This window comes from Macaca thibetana, chromosome 19, assembly GCF_024542745.1.
Source record: "Macaca thibetana thibetana isolate TM-01 chromosome 19, ASM2454274v1, whole genome shotgun sequence".
NCBI classification, from domain to species: Eukaryota; Metazoa; Chordata; class Mammalia; order Primates; family Cercopithecidae; genus Macaca; species Macaca thibetana.
In genome coordinates this window covers 52347106-52361404 of record NC_065596.1, presented here as the reverse complement: position 1 = coordinate 52361404, position 14299 = coordinate 52347106, and the positions used below count along the sequence as shown (strand labels likewise).

Below are 14299 nucleotides of genomic sequence, written 5' to 3'. Positions count from 1 at the left end.
CTTTATTTTTCTTACGGCAGAGGAAATACAACCAGTTAAACACATAGTCTTCTACATCATGGTTGACTGGGGTAATTGGAGAAGGTCTGAGTTACAACACGTGTCATGATTTGTTTAACCAGCACCACAGTCAGGACACAGAATAGGATACAAAGATACTGCTCTCAGGACTCAGCTCCTATCAAAACCTCCTTCACACCGCCCCTTGGTGGTCACACCCTATCGCTGCCTCTAAGGGTTGAGACCTCAGGTCTGTGTCTTTTGAGACTAGCTTCTTCACTTGCTGTAACGCCTCATCCAGGTGGTTCTGTATATTAAAAGTCATGTTTTTTATTGCTGAGGAGTGTTCCATTACATGCATATCCATTAAATGCACGTACAACAGTTTTTCCATTCACCTTTTGAGGGACATTTGGGTGCTTCCATTTGTTGGCAGTGAGGAACAGAGCTGCTGTAAGCCTTTGTGTACAGGTTTTTGTGCGAACATACATTTTTATTGCTGTTGGTAAATACCTACAAGTGAGATTGTTAGATCATATGATAAGTGTATGTTCAGTTTTTAAGAGACTACCAAGCTGTTTTCCAAAGTGACTGTATGATTTACATCTCTTTCAGCAGTGTGTGAGAGTGGTAGCTTTGCGTCTTTACCAGCCCTTGATATTCTCAGTTTAAAAAGTGTAGCCATTTGAATAGGTGTATAGTGGTTTTAATTTGTTGTTGCGTAATGATGTTGAGCATTGATTCATGCACTTATTTTATCTTTGTGTCCTCTTTTACCTGTTGAACTCTTGCCCATTTTAAAAAATTGGGTTATATATGCTTTTTTATCTTTTTTGAGATGGAGTCTCACTCTGTCGCCCAGGCTGGAGTGCAATGGGGTGATCTCGGCTCACTGCAACCTCTGTCTCCCAGGTTCAAGCAATTCTCCTGCCTCAGCCTCCTGAGTAGCTGGGATTACAGGTGTGCGCCACCATGCCCGGCTATTTTTTTGTATTTTTAGTAGAGATGGGGTTTCACCATGTTGGTCAAGCTGGTCTTGAACTTCTGACCTCAGGTGATCCACTTGCCTCAGCCTCCCAGAGTGCTGGGATTACATGCGTGTGCCACCGTACCTGGCCTGGGTTGTATATTTTCTTGTTATTTTATTTCATTTTATTTTTTTAAATTGGAGTCTCGCTCTGTCGCCTAGGTTGGAGTGCAGTGGCATGATCTTGGCTCACTGCAACCTCCGCCTCCCAGGTTCAAGCGATTCTCCTGCCGTGTGCCACCATGCCCGGCTAAGTTTTGTATTTTTAGTAGAGATGGGGTTTCACCGTGTTGATCAGGCTGGCTTGAACTCCTGACTTCGTGATCCTCCCGCCTCGTGATCCACCCACCTTGGCCTCCCAAAGTGCTGGGATTACAGGCGTGAGCCACCGTACCCTGCTGCGTTGTATATTTTACTATTGTTTTGAGAGGTTTTTTTTTTTTTTTAAAATATATTCTGGATTTAAGCTCTTTGTTAAATAGGTGATTTGCAAATATTTTCTCCCACTTTGCATCTTGTCTTTTCATTCTCTTAACAGTGTCATTCCAGAGCAAAAGTTTTTAATTATGAAGTTCAGCTTTTAGCTTTTTTTTTTTTTTTTTTTTTGAGACAGAGTTTCGTTCTGTCGCCCAGGCTGGAGTGCAGTGGCCGGATCTCAGCTCACTGCAAGCTCCGCCTCTTGGGTTTGCGCCATTCTCCTGCCTCAGCCTCCCTAGCAGCTGGGACTACAGGCGCCCGCCACCTCGCCCGGCTAGTTTTTGTATTTTTTAGTAGAGACGGGGTTTCACTGTGTTAGCCAGGATGGTCTCGATCTCCTGACCTCGTGATCCGCCCATCTCGGCCTCCCAAAGTGCTGGGATTACAGGCTTGAGCCACCGCGCCCGGCCAGCTTTTAGCTTTTTTTAATGGATCATATGTGTAGTGTCATATCTAAGAATGCTTTACCTAACCTTAGTTCTTGAAGATTTTCTCCTATGTTTTCTTCTAAAAGTTTTATGCTTTGACATTTTACAATTAGATCCGATTGATTTTAAGTTAATTTTTGTTCGAAGTGTGGGGTTTAGGTCATGGTTCATTTTTCTTGCATATGGATGTCCAGTTGCTCCAATACTATGTTGAAAATACTGTTCTTTCTCCATTGAAATGACTTGGCACCTTTGTCAAAAATGAATTGGCAACAAGACCATCTTAGATACCCCACTAGGATGGTTATAATAAAAAAGACAGTAACACTTGTTGGTGAGGATGTGAAAAAATTGGAACCCTCATTCATTCCTGGTGGGAAACCACTTTGGAGAACAGTTTGGAATTTTTCAGCAAGTTAAACATTGTGTTTTACTGTGATCTAGAGTTCCACACCTAGATAGTATTCTACCCAAGTGAAATAAAAACATGTCCACAAATACTTGTACATGAATGTTAAGAGCAGCACTGTTTTTAATAGCCGAAACATGGTAACAACCCAAATGTCTGTCAACTAATGAAGGGGTAAGTGTCATACATCCATACAGTGGAATGTTGTTTGGCAATAAAAAGACATGTACCTTGAAAACATTAGAATAAATTAAAGGAGTCACAAAAGACCACATATTGTATGATTCCATTTACATGAAATATTCAGAATAGGCAAATTTATAAAACAAAGGAGAGTAGTGGCTGCTTAGGGCCAGGAAGCTATGGGAGAGAATGGAGAGTGACTGCTAAAGAGTATAGAGATTTTTAGGGGCAATGAAAATATAAAAACGCAGATTTTGGTGATGATTGTGCAACCCTGTGAATATACGAAAACCATCGAATTGTACATTTTAAATGGGTGAATTGTATGGCATGTGAATTATAGCTTACTTAAATTGTTAAAAAACAAATGAATGAGCCATTTTGTATAGTTGTGTTTTTGGACCATCTATTCTGTTTTTTTATCTATGTTTCTGTCTCTTTGCTGATGCCAATCTGTTTTGATTACGGTAGCATTATAAACGTGTTCCTTAAAGTTGGTAGTACAGGTGTTCTAATTTATTCTTTCCAAATTGTTTTGGCTGTTCTACCTCCTTTGGCTTTCCATACACATTTTAGAAACCACTTGTTTATGTTTACAAAAAGTCCTGGTGGGATTTTGATTGGAATTGTGCTAAATCAACACATTAATTTGGGGAGAATTGATCTCTTAATTATTAAATCTTCCAGTGTGTAAGTACTTCCAGCGTGTAAATACAGTGTATCTCTGTATTTAGGACTTCTTTCATCAGTTTTGTAGTTTTTGAGCATATAGATCATATGTGTTTTGTTAGGTTTATATTTGTTTCACCTATTGTGAAGCTGTTGTAAATGATGGCATTTAAAAATTTTGTTTTTCAAGTGTTCTAGTATGTAGAAATAACTCTTTTTAAAAAAGAATTAACATTGGATCCTCCATTCATGCTGACCATATTAGTTAGTTCTCTGCACTTTTTTGGGGTAGATTCCATGGGATTTTCTATGTAGACAATCATGCCTTTTGTAAACAGCTCCTATTTTTTTATTCCTTTCCAATGTGTGTACACTTTATTTCTTTTTCTTGCCTTATTTCCTTGGCTAGGACTTGCAGTATAATATTTTTTGTTGTTGTTTTGGGCTTTTAAGTTTTTTTTTTTTTTGGAACAGTCTGGTCCTTGATGGGGGCCTCTCCCCCTACCCCTCCCCAGTCTGGCTATAGCTCAGATCGTCGCTCGATTTTGAGCAGCTCCACCTCGAACACCAGGGTTGCACCGCCTGGAATCTTTGGGGGAGCTCCCCGCTCTCCATACCCCAGCTCGGATGGGATCACCAGCTTGCTCTTTTCCCCCCTCACACATCCCCGGCAGCCCCTGGTCCCAGCCCTTGATGACCTGGCCTATGCCAAGGGAGAAGACAAAGGGCTGGTTCTGGGGCAGGCTGCTGTCAAACTCTGTCCCATCTTCCAGCTTCCCCGTGTAGTGCATGTGCAGGACATCCCCTTTATGCGATTTGATGGGACAGTGGTCCACCCGCTTCTTGACCCCGATCTACAGCTTCCTTTTGCCCTCGGCTCCCGTGGCCGTGGCCACGGCGCTCAGGCAGATGGACAGTACTGTCAGGACCCGGACCCAGCTCAGCCTCATGTCTCTCCTCGCCGCGCCCCTGCAGTATAATATTGAATAGGAGTGGTAAGAGTAGGTAGGCATCTTGGTCTTGAAACCGATCTTCTGGGGAAAACATTTGGTATTTTACTGTTAAATGTGGTGTTAGCAGTAGGTTTTTTAAAAAAATTAATACTCCCTATTAGTTTAGGAAACTTTCTGCCTGCTTCTAATTTGCGGATTTTTTAAATGAAAAGATGTTGAATTTTGTCAAATGTATTTTCTGCATGTATTGATACGATCTTGTAGTTTTTCTTCTGTATCTGTTAATGTGGTGGATTATATTGATTGATTTTTCTTCCCTGGATGAACCGCATTTGGTCATGGTGTGTTATTGCTTTCATATATTACTGGATTTGATACATTGAGCTTTCTTTGTTTAGTATTTGCATGGTGTATATTTTTCCATCTCTTTTACTTTTATGCTAACTATATCATATTTAAAGTGGGTTTCTTTTTTTTTTTGTTTTTTTGAGACGGAGTCTTGCTCTGTTGCCCCGGCTGGAGAGCAGTGGCATGATATTGACTCGCTGCAACCTCCACCTCCCAAGTTCAAGTGATTCTCCCACCTCAGCCTCCTGAGTAGCTGGGATTACAGGCGAGTGCCACCACGCCTAGCTAATTTTTGTATTTTTTGTAGAGATGGGGTTTCACCACGTTGGCCAGGCTGATCTCGAACCCTTGACCTCAAGTGATCTGCCTACCTTGTCCTCCCAAAGTGTTAGGATTACAGGCGTGAGCCACTGCACCCTGCCTAAAGTGAGTTTCTTATAGACAGCATGGACCTTTCCTTTTTAATTCATTCTGATAATTTCAGTCTTTTAATTGATGTATTTAGACCATTTACATTTAATGTGTAATATGTTTGGATTTAGGTTTGGCATTCTCCCACCGTTTTTGTTACTCTTGTTCCCCTTTCTTGTCCTCTTTTAGATTATTTAATATTTTTAGTATCTTATTACTCTGTTTTTGCTGAAATAGGAACTTCTTAAAATATTTTTAGTGTTACAAATTAGGGATTAATGTATTTCACATGAACTTAAAAGTTTTACTCTAAATACTTGTGAGTTCTTGTTTAGGTTAGAGAGCAATTTTTTTTTTTTTTTTTTAGAAAAGAGTACATCTTCAGTGAGACTAAGTGAAAAGACCAGGATTTAATCAGAGATTTCTACAGTATAGATATGTTTTTGGTAATTTTGTTTCTGCATGTCTCTGTAATCTACTTTTGAATACTGGGAGAATTATTTTACCATGTATCTTTTGTTCAGAGTTGTATCTGACACATTTATCTTATTTTTACTTTTGTCTTAAAAAATGCATACTTAGTCTTCATTTTTACGACAAAGTTATTTTTACTAAATGGAAGGGTGGACATGAAGGGATAAGATCATGAACCAGGGTAATGGCTGTGGGCTTAGAGAAGAGATCAGATGCAGGGAGAATTTCTGAGCCTGATAGGACTTGGCAACTGATTGGATGTGAAGGTTGAGGGGAAGCATTGGATGAGTGGTGACCTAGAGGCAGTGTTGTTAACATAATCAAGTAAGTTTGTAGATCACTGCACACTGCTTTTCCCTCTACCAGAGAGTCCAATGCACATAGGCACATTACTTAGAAGCCCTGTAATGAAAAATATCCCTTTAGTTTTGTTTAATATTGTGGTTCCCAAACTTACTTGATTTTGAGAAACTTTTAACTTGTAATGTCTGTTATCTCACAGAGCATTCTAAAAAAATCTTGACTTAGGAATACATTTTTAGGCAGATTTCAGAAGAAAGTGGGTGATAAGACATTGTTAGCACTGAATACAGCTTTTTTTTTTTCTTTTCTTTTCTTTTTTAAGTGATAGGAGAAGAAAAATTGTATATGAGGTGCATCAGGTCATTCACAAGATGGGCTTTTTTAAAAATTATTTTTTTGGTAGGTTATATATGGACATGATATAAAATCTAAAGGATATTTATTAAAAAATAACTATGCTTCCTTTTCTTGTTCTTTAACATCCAGTTTACCTCTCTGGAGGCATCGCTGTTATCAATATCTTACTCATTATTCCAGGGATATTCTGTGCGTTTACAGCTATAGACTTAGGCATTCCCACCCCACCCTGTACACATCCACTCAAATTGTAGTCACACTTTTTTTTCTTTGCTTTTTGTTTTGGCAGCTTGCTGTCTTATTCTTTTCATGGCTGTATAGTATTATATTGTACCATAGTTTATTTAGCCAGTCCTTTACTCATAGGCCTTTAGATCATCTTCCTTTTTTTTGCTATTGAAAGCAATGCTGCAGTGAATAACCTCTGTGTGTGTGTGTGTGTGTGTGTGTGTGTGTGTGTATGTATCATTTTGTACTTGTGTATATCTGTAGGATGAATGACTAGGATTGAATTGCTGGCATGAAGTGAGTTAGATTTTTAACTTTGACAGTACTGGCCTTAACAGACTGACTGACTACACCTTTGCCAACCCATTGTGTTTGCAAAGTTTTTTTTGGAACTGATAACCTTATTGTAGGCCCCCTGGCACCACTAACTGTCTTTTTTTCCTTTTCCTCCCCTCCCCTCCCTTCCCTTCCCCTCGTTCACATGGTTGGTCAGCAATAACCACCATCCATCTCCAGATATTTTTCATTTTCTTAAGCTAAAACTGTACCAGTTAAGTGATAACGCCCCATTTTTTCCTTCCTTTCTCCTCCCCATCCCCTGGTAACCACTATTCTACTTTCTGTATGAATTTGGCTATTCTAGATACCTTACATAAGTGGAATCCTGCAGCATTTGTCCCTTCGTGTCTGGATTATTTCACTTAATGTTTTCTAGGTTTGTCTCTGTTGTAGCACATATCAGAATTTTCTTTTTAAGGATGAACAATATTTTATTTTGTGAATAATGTGAATTATTCTGTTCGCTATTATAAATGCTGCTATGAATATAGGTATATAAATATTTAGTTCCCTGCTTTAAATTATTTGGGGTATATATCTGAAAGTGGAATTGCTGGATCATATGGAAATGTTATATATATATATATATATGTCTATTTTTTTTTTTTTTTTTGAGACAGGGTCTCACTCTGTTGCCCAGGCTGGGGGTGCAGTGGTGCAGTCTTGGCTCACTGCAGCCTCCGCCTCCCAGGTTCAAGAGCCTTCCTGCCTCAGCCTCCCGAGTAGCTGGGACTACAGGTGTGTGCCACTATGCCCAGCTAATTGTTGTATTATTAGTAGAGACAGGGTTTCACCATGTTGGCCAAGCTGGTCTTGAACTCCTGACCTCAGGTGATCCATCTGCCTCAGTCTCCCAAAGTGCTGGGATTACAGCTGTGAGCCACCGCGCCCGGCCCAATGTTGTGTTTTTTAAGGAACCTCCATTCTGTCTTTGACAGCAGCTGTACCATTTTATATTCTCACCACCAAAATACAAGGAATCTGGTTTTCCCACATTCTTGTCAACACTTGTTACTGTATTTTTAATATATAAAATAAATATATTTTAAAGTGGCATACCACCAAGGAATATAGTTTATTTGAAATAATAAATATTTTTTTTTTTTTTTTTTTTTTTTTTTATTTTAAGGTTTACGTGGCATACCACCAGTTTTTTGGAATATAGTTTGTTAAGTGGGATTTGAAGTGATCGGCCTCATCAATCAGGGTTTTGGTTTGTATTTCTTCAGTGATTAATTATGTTGGGCATCATTTCATGTGTTTATTGGCCACATGTATATCATCTTTGGAGAAATGTCTATTTAAGTCCTTTGCCCATTTTTTATTGCAGTTGTTTGTTTTTCTTGTTGAGTTGTAGTTCTTTATGTATTCTGGATATTAGTCCCTTATCAGTATTTTTTCCTGGTCTGTGGTTTGCCCTTTTACTTTCTTTTATTTTTATTTTTTTGTCTTACTTTAAAAAAAAAAAAAAGTAGCTGCCAGGTAGAGTGCCCTTTTACTTTCTTGATAATGTCCTTTGATGCACAAAATTTTTAAATTTTCATTATCCAGTTAGTGTTGTTTTGTTTTTGCCTATGCCTTTCATGTCATATCCAAAAAATTGTTGCCAAATGTCATGAAGCAGCTTCCCTCTGTTTTTTTTTTTTTTAAGTTTCCTAGATTTATCTCTTCATTTAGATCTTCATTTAGGTTGCTGTATCCATTTTGAGTTATATTTTATATACGCTTGTAAGGTAAGGGTCCAACTTTATTATTTTGCATGTGTTTCCAGTTTTCTCAACACAATTTGTTGAAAAGACTGTCCTGGCCAGGCGCGGTGGCTCACGCCTGTAATCCCAGCACTTTGGGAGGCCAAGACAGGCGGATCATGAGGTCAGGAGATTGAGACCATCCCGGCTAACATGGTCCTTACCTTTTTGAATGGTTTTTACACTCTTGTTAAAAATCATTTGGTCATATATTTATGAGGTCTTATGTCTAAGCTTTGTATTCTATTTTTTGGTCCGTATGTCTGTATTTATGTTGCTACCACATTATTTTGATTAGGGTAGCTTTGTAGTAAGTTTTGAAAACAGAAAGATAAGACTTCCAACTTAGTTTTTTTTTTTTTTTTTTCAAGATTGTTTTGGTTATGGGGGACCCTTGAGACTCCATGTGAAGTTTAGAACGGGCTTTTCTGTTTTTGCAAAAAAAACTACTGGATTTTACTAGGAGTTGCACTGAGTCTTTAGGTTGCCATGGGTAGTATTGACATCCTAATTATTAAATATATTCACTCCATGAACATAGGATATTTATTTATTTGTGTCTTGTTTCAGCAACACTTGTAGTTTTTAGTGTACAAGTCTTGCACCTTCTTGGTTAAATTAAAGAGTTTAGTCCTTTTGGTTCTAGTTGAAATGGATTGCTTGTATTTCCTTTTTAGATTGCTCATTGTTAGTGCATAGAAATGCAACTGATTTTTGTGTGTTGATTTTGCATCCTGCAACTTTGCCAGATTTTTTTTATTAGCTTTACCAGGGTGGGTTTTTTTTTGTTTTTGTTATTTTTGATTCTTTAGGTTTTTCTACATATTGCATATAAGATTGTATCATATGTTGGTAGTAGAGAGAACTAGACTTCTTTCTTTCCAATTTGGAGGCTTTTTATTTGTTTTTCTTGCTTAATTGCTCTAGCTAGAACTTCTAGTATGGTGATGAATAGACATGTTGGTAGTGAGCTTCCTTGTCTTATTCCCAATCTTAGGAGAGAGACTCGCAATCTTTCATCATATAGTGTGATGTCAGTGTGGGGTTTTCATATATGGCCTTTATTATGTTTTGGAAGTTCCCTTCTATTTCTAGTTTATTGAGGGTTTTTTTTTATATCATGAAAGGGTGTGCATTTTATCAAAGGCTTTTTTGAATTCAATGGAGATTACCATGTTTTTTCCTCTTCATTCTGCTCATGTAGTATATTACATTGATTTTTATATATTGAACCCATCCTTGCATTCCAGGGCATGGGGGAGATCATTCTTGGTCATGATGTGTAATTCTTTTGATATGCTACTGTATTTAGTTTGCCAGCATTTTGTTGAGGATTTTTATATGTATATGCGTAAGAGAAATTAGCCTGTAGTTTTCTTATTTTTATCTGGCTGGCCTCACAGAATGTGTTCCCTCCCTTTTCATTTTTTAGAAGAGTTTGAGAGGATTGGTGTTAATTCTTTGAATGTTTGGTAGAATTCCTCTGTGAAACCATCTCGAGATTCTTGGGCCTTTCTTTGTTGGGAGGTTTTTGATTACTGATTCAATATACTACTTGTTACAAGTCTATTCAGATTTCAGTTTTGGTAGTTTGTGTTTTTCTAGGAATTTGTCTAGTTTATCTAAGTTACCAAACTTGTTGGCATTCAGTTGTTTGTACTATTTCTGTATAATCCCATTAATTTTTGTAATATTAGTTTTTATTGTTCCACTTTTGTTTGTGATTTTAGTGATTTGAATTTTCTCTCTTTTTTTCTTAGACAGTCTAGGTAAAGATTTGTCAATTTTGTTGATCTTTTAAAAAACCAACTTTTGATTACGTTACTTTTTCTCCATTTTTAAAAAATTATGTTTTGTTTATTATCCTCTAATCTTTGTTATTCCTTTCCTCTGTAAGCTTTGGGTTCAGTTTACTCTTTTTTTTTTTTTTTTTTTTTTTTTTTTCAGTTTCTTAAAGTGTACAGTTAAGTTACTGATTTGAATTATTTCCTTTTTTTTTTTTGATGCAGGTATTTACAGCTATAAATATCTTTCTTAGTATTGCTTTGCTGCATCCCATAAATGTTCGTTGAGTTTTTTTTTTGGTGGTCTCAGGGTATTTTTTTTTTTTTTTCTTTTGAGACAGAGTCTCACTCACACTGTTGCCCTGGCTGGAGTGCAATGGTGCAATATCGGCTCACTGTAACCTCCATCTCCCGGGTTCAAGGGATTCTTCTGCCTCAGCCTCCCGAGTAATTGGGACCACAGGTGTGGTCAACCACGCCTGGCTAATTTTTGTATTTTTAGTAGAGTCGGGGTTTCACCATGTTGTCCAGGAATAGTCTTGAATTCCTGGCCTCAAGCAGTCTGCCTGCCTCGGCCTCCTAAAGTGCTGGGAGCCACTGTGCCCAGCGTATTTTTAAATTACGCCTATGATTTCTTCTTTGACCCATTGACAGATTGTTTTGTAAAATTTTCGTATATTTATGACTTTTTCCAGTTTTCCTTCTATTAATGATTTTTAATGTTATTGAACATTCCAATTAGAAAAATTACTTTATATGATTTCAATCCTGTTAAATTTTTTGAGACTTATTTTGTGGCCTCTCATATGACCTATCCTGGTGAATGTTCCATGTTTCCCTTAGAAAGTGTGTGTTCTTCCTGTTGTTGGGTGGAGGTTTCTATATATGTCTGTTAGGTCTAATTGGTCTTTAGTAGTGTTCATGTTCTTTATTTCCTTCTGGCTGTTCTATCCTTTACTGAAAAGGGGATATTCATGTCTCCAGCTATTATGGTGAAATGATTTCTCCCTTCAGTTCTGTACATTTTTGCTTTATACGTTTGAGATCTGTTAGGTATGTATGCATTTATAATTGTATCTTCTTGATAGATTGAACCTTTTATCAGTGTGAAATATCCTTTGTCTCTCGTGACTTTTTTTAACTTAAAGTCTATTTTGTCTGATACTACTATAGCTACCTTATTTCTTTTTTTGGTTACTATTCGTATGGAACATCTTTTTTGTTCCTTCACTTTCAACCTATTCGTGCCCTTAGGATCTACAAGTGAGTCTCTTATAGACAGTATATAGTTGGATCCTTTTTTTAAAGCAATTGATTCTGCCAATTTATGCTTTCTGATTGGGGAAGTTTAATCTGTTCACATGTGTAGTTATTACTGATGAGGGAAGGACCTAGTTTTGCTATTTTGTTATTTTCTGCATGTTTTATAGCTTTTTTTGACTCATTTCTATATTACTGCCTTCCTTTTTTTTTTTTTTTTTTTATGGTGAATGGTTTTGCTCTCCTTTTCACTTCTTTTTAAAATATTTTATAGGTATTTTCTTTGTGGTTACCATGGTGATTACATAACATATCCTAAGGTTATAAAATGTATTTTGAATTTATACCAACTTAACTTCAATCACGTACAAAGGCTTTATTCCTGTTCAGCTCCTTCACTTTATGTTATTTATGTCACAAATTACATCTTTGTACATTGTGTCTCCATTAGTATAGATGTACAGTGATTGTATTCATTTTTCTTTATCACGTAGAAAAAAGTAGAGTTACAAACCAAAATGACAATAATACTGATTTTTTCCTATGTGTTTACCTTTATCAGAGATCTGTGTTTTCATATCGCTTTGAGTTACTGTCTTTTCATTTCTACCCGAAGAGCTTCTTTTAGTATTTCTTGTATTGCAGTGGTAAGGAATGCCTTCAACTCTTGTTTATCTGGGAATGTCTTAAATTTCCCTCATTTTTAAAAGAGTGTTGTTTTGCTAAACATAGAATTCTTGGCTGCAGTATTTTGTTTCCCTCTCAGCACTTTAAACATATTTCATCCCATAGCCTTCTGTGCTCCAGGGTTTCTGCTGAGAAATCTGATAATCTTACTGAAGATTCCTTGTTTGTGATGAGTTGTTTTTTTCTTGATGCTTTCAAGATTCTTTCTTTGTTGTTGTTCAACAGTTTGATTATAGTGTGTCTTGGTGTGGGTCTGGGTTTATCCTACTTGGATTTCATTGAGCTTCTTGGATTTGTGGATTCATACCTTATCAAGCAATGTGTGTGCTCTTGAGTGTCTCCAATAAGGCATTTCAAAATACAAATTTATGATTTTAGTTTATGATAGATGTATATAGCTTTAAACAACCACAAACCATCTTAAGACATTATTTAAAAAAAGAGCAGCATTCGCTTATCCCTTTTGACTCACAGTTCCCATTCCTTAGATGTAATTACTTTCCGTTTTTGACTGTTTTTACTTTGCTGTTTTTATTCATATTTTCCAGTGGTTGGCATATCCTATTTTTGTTTACTTGTTTTCTCAATTTTATGTATTATTAACTAGCTGTCTACAATTTAAGAGGACCATTTAGCATTTTTACATGTCTTCCCTGTCTCTGCTTCTCTAATCTTTTTACTATTATTGTATCACAATTTTTGTTGTATCAGTATTCATGCTTAGATATTATGTAATTCCATTTTGTTCTTGTACTGGCTTTTAATTGAATTTAACTGCTTTTTTTGTTGCATAGCTTTCTATGTATCTATCATTAATTCAGTCAGACACTTTTTTGGTTGTTAGAAATTTACTGCTGGAGTCTTTCATTGTCTTGCTTCAATTTGGACTGGCTTCTATCCTGATCAAAGGAGAGCTGTTTTCCTGGTATCTTTTTACCCTGTTTTTGCCTTTTATTTATTTCCTGTTTTCTGTTTCCCAAAGCGCCCTTTTTTCAGGTTCTATTTACTTTGTTGGAATATTGCTTTCAATAACTTTTGGGAAAGTGCTCAGAGGTACTTCTTTGAATTTTTATGTACCTGAATAACTCTTATATTCCTTATACTCCTGCTTGTTATTGTTAACTAGACCATTTAGAATTCTAGGTCTTAAGTAGTTGTTGCCCTCAGAATTTTGGATACATTATTCTATTACCTTCTGTCTTTAAGTGTTGCTATTGAAAATCTTGATGCTACTTTCTTTTTCTTTGTATATAACTTGTTTTTTTCTTTTTAGAGCTTTGAGATTCTTTTTGGTCTTTATTCCCCATGATCTAGAATACTACAGTGGTACACCTTGATGCCATGCTATGGATCCTTTAAATTATTTGTTTGCTAGTGCTTAGTGGACTTTTTTTGAGTGGAGGCTTAAGTCCTACAGCCCTGGGAAATTTATATTACTAATTTGAAAATTTCCTTTTCTTGTTGCCTATTGTTTGTCTTTGTTGTAATTTTTGAAGTGATTTCTTCTAAATAATCTTTTAAATCATGTATTGACTTTAAAATTTTCCTGTACATAGTTTCATTTCTGGAAGCACTTTCTTGTTGTTCTTTGGCTGTTTCTTTGTTACAGCATCCTGTTCTTGTTTCATGGATGGAGGGTCTTTTTTTAAGGAGTATTTGTTTTTTCTTTTAAAGTTTTCTTCTTTAAGCCTTTCCTCCATGTTCGTTTTTCTGCCCCGTCTTTTCTCTCTCTGGCTCTTTTTTTTTTTTTTTTTTTTTTTTTCCCTCTAGCATTAATGTTCAAGAATTTCTTCAAATGTCTGGTGATCCTTGGCTGACCATTTATACTTGAGTACTGTCAGCAAGCTTTGTGTGCATAGGCAAGGTTTGTTGACTGATAGGTTTTTTTTTTTATAGGGATATAAGGTGGCAAGCTGATTTTTTTTTTTTTTTTTAAATTATTTGAGCAATCTTTAAATATCAGCAGATTCTACAAAAGAGTCTTCTGATCTTCTTCATCTAGTGTTCTGAGAACCAGGCTGGGAGTTTCAAGGTTCAGTATGTTCACTTGGAATTAATCCTCCTGGTTTCACTAAGATATTTTCTGTTCTCTTTCCACTTCCCCATTCCCACAAACCACCCAAAGCTATGAATCTTTTGTTTAAGCAAGAAAGGAGAAACCTTTCTTGTGAGATTGGGGTTTGGGCACTTGTTCTTTTCAAACTTCTATCTAGA

The 14299-nt window shown here is 36.5% G+C and overlaps 2 protein-coding genes and 1 pseudogene across 17 annotated transcripts in view; 1 reads left to right on the top strand and 2 right to left on the bottom strand.

Moving 5' to 3' along the window:
• LOC126943623 (cytochrome b-c1 complex subunit Rieske, mitochondrial) overlaps window positions 1–14299 on the bottom strand; it is a 1156760-nt gene that overhangs the window by 782230 nt on the left and 360231 nt on the right. The window lies entirely within an intron of this gene.
• Window positions 1–14299, top strand: part of URI1 (URI1 prefoldin like chaperone) — a 92337-nt gene that overhangs the window by 63878 nt on the left and 14160 nt on the right. The window lies entirely within an intron of this gene.
• Window positions 3632–4166, bottom strand: LOC126943629 (peptidyl-prolyl cis-trans isomerase FKBP2-like; annotated as a pseudogene).